The sequence below is a fragment of the Sinocyclocheilus anshuiensis genome, unplaced genomic scaffold (genome assembly GCF_001515605.1).
Source record: "Sinocyclocheilus anshuiensis isolate Anshui unplaced genomic scaffold, SAMN03320099.WGS_v1.1 scaffold367, whole genome shotgun sequence".
Classification (NCBI taxonomy): Eukaryota; Metazoa; Chordata; class Actinopteri; order Cypriniformes; family Cyprinidae; genus Sinocyclocheilus; species Sinocyclocheilus anshuiensis.
In genome coordinates this window covers 166,623-169,448 of record NW_015549574.1, presented here as the reverse complement: position 1 = coordinate 169,448, position 2,826 = coordinate 166,623, and the positions used below count along the sequence as shown (strand labels likewise).

At 38.7% G+C, this 2,826-nt stretch overlaps 1 long non-coding RNA gene across 1 annotated transcript in view; it reads right to left on the bottom strand.

The window, feature by feature from the left end:
• Positions 1-2,826, bottom strand: part of LOC107657469 (uncharacterized) — a 10,385-nt gene that overhangs the window by 6,610 nt on the left and 949 nt on the right. The window lies entirely within an intron of this gene.

Genomic DNA, 2,826 nt, shown 5'->3' with positions numbered 1-2,826 from the left:
ATCGCATGTCGCATGTTTATTTTAGATCTGTGTGGCAGCAGCAATATACAGTAAATAAATCTATAAATCCTCTTGTCTCTTGTCTCCTCTGAGGCTGGGACTGTAAATAGTGTTCTGTGCTCGTCTGTGCAGCCAAAGGCAGAACAGTTAGCGTGTTTTGCTCAAACCTTCGCTTTCTCAGACGCTTGCAGAAAAAGGCTTACCAAAACAAAGTTACTGGGTTAACCTTTTTCACGTTTCCTTGGTTGGTAGATGCACCGGGGACCTGATTATAGCACTTAAAAGTTGGAAAAGTCAGATTTTCATGATATGTCACCTTTAAAATATTTCAAATATATTTGTTACTACATTTATCTATTACTATAATATCCCCAATAAATATTCCCTGCGTTCCATTAGGAAGGACTCATCACTATGCCCTAATCCCTTCAAAGGGTTTACCCTCTGGAGTGAGAGCTTCGAAGGGTTTAAGTGTGTAGAGGTCTGCGCAAAGGATCATGGGAGCCCAAAGTGTCCATCAGTTGTACCCTTCGAAATCCTTCATTCCGATGGGCCCTTTGAAGTGGCCAGTTTTTAGCACTTCGGTTTGGAACGACCCTTCAATATGGCCCTTCGGAGGGCAATATATCCCGTTTGGAACTCACCGATTGTATATAGTCGTGCTCATGGAGAGCAGCACACAAATGTTTGGAGCAGATGCAGCAGCAGCCAGATTGCCGCGCACATGTTCTCCTGCTCTTGTTCAAGGGCGTCATCATGGTCTTCCTCATCCTCTCCATGCACTCAGCCAAGGACAGCCTCGATGTCCCTTTCCCATCCATGATCAGATTCAGTCTGACTGCAGCAATGATGGTCATATTGTTCATAAGTGTTGGGGTGGGCTAGCAATGCATTCTGGGGTAATCTTAATTTTTAAGTAGTAATACTTATATTTTTCGAGTGTAAAATTAACAGTCTTCAGCAAAGGCCAGATCTTCTAGCAGCTGATTGACGTCTCCTTTGTGGAGATATTACAAATATTGCAAACGCTGAGGAAAACTGTACTAGGTAGGGTTGTGGAGTTACTGATGCTACAAGGTGTTTGTGCACCTGTCACTCTTATTTTCTTTTTATTATTACTACTGCAGAACTTATAATTACATACAGGCTCAGGGAAAGATGGTATCTTTAACAATGAACAATCATAATGACAAAAAAAAACAAAAACAGAAAACAACTATAATGGGTTTGCGTACATCATAGTATGAGATTATATACACAGGAAAAAAAGGATTAAATACAGTCATCTGAGTGAGTGATGTATGTGTGCTATTATGTAGAATTCACTGTTGTCAACACTGCTTTAGATGAATGCAAGTAATGTAAATAAACAAATCTACATAGAGTAACTAAATATAAGTTATCTATATTATTTGTCTATTAGTACTACTGATAAATTGAGGAACATTTGTGTTGGGTAAAAAGTGAGTTAACACATTAGCAACTACCTCAACATGTAAATACTCAACAAGAAAAGGAGGAAAAATTTTGCACATAAAATAAAAAAGGAACAACATATTCAAGAGATAACGATTTTGGGTTTTCGTAATAAAAAAATCATATATTTAAGGATTAAACTGTGGGTCATATTAGTAGGGTTAAAAATATAAAAATTTTAATCAACCCAAAATGTATTGGTTATACTACAATCACAATAAAAGGGCAGCTGTTTCTTCAACAAGACCACAAAATGAGGAAATTTCATAAACAACTAAATATTTACAGAGAGATCAATTAAACCTGTCGCTCGTATCTTTTAAGTTGTTGCGCTTGTTATAACATCATAGATCACATGATAACGTCAACATGGCGGATGATGCCTGGGGGGTATTCCAAAAAGCAGGTTATGTGACACCCGGGTATGTTTGAGGATAAGCGAGCGGATAACCTCAGCTTTCGGTTCCAAAATCGGAGGTTACTTTCAGGGTATGTAAGTAACCATAGTAACTTGCTCTCTGAAGATAACCTGCTCTGGAGCAGGTTATATTCCAGGGTTAGTTCACTTCAGCGCTATCAGCGCACGTGTGATCTCTACCAAAGAGTATAGAAGACCTATTTTTATTTTCGAAGAGAACGCAACATCACGGTTGTCTGAACCAATGAGCATTAAAGGCACAATATGTAAGATTGTTTTATTAAAATATCCATAAACCACTAGAACAGTGTTATATATTTTGCTGACTTGTGTACTTACATTATCCCAAATGTTTTGAAGAATGTTTAAATCCAGAGAAATAAGCAATTTGAACTAGTGACAGGGACCATGTCTATCCACCTTTTTCTTGCCGTAAAATTGGGCGCGGCCATTTGTAAATTCTATGGGTCTAGCTTCCGGTCTCATCCGAGTCCAGCTATTTTTAGCTGTACAAAACCGCTCCTTTTGCTGCTTGATATTGAAAATTGGTGTGTCTTACCATATTATTTTAATGTATTATCTTAATTATGAACACACTGGTTTGTAGTGCAAACAATTTTACCGTTTACTGCACGTTGTTATTCTTCTCGTTATTTCCCTATAGCGGCTAATGAACCGGAAGTCTCACCCAAAGGCTTACTTCTGCATTGAAGAAAAAGGTGGATAATGTCATTGTGTCGCCTGCCAATGACGTCATAACCCCTCAATTTCCGGTTTTGTTTTGTAGAAAACATGGAAACACCAAAGACGCTTTAATATGTTGTGCGTTTTAATAGGCCGGTGACGACCGCACAGAGTAGCATTATAACAGAACTTTCAAACTTTCCCCACATACGCACGACCGGAAGGAGCGGAAGCAGTCGATTGTGGGA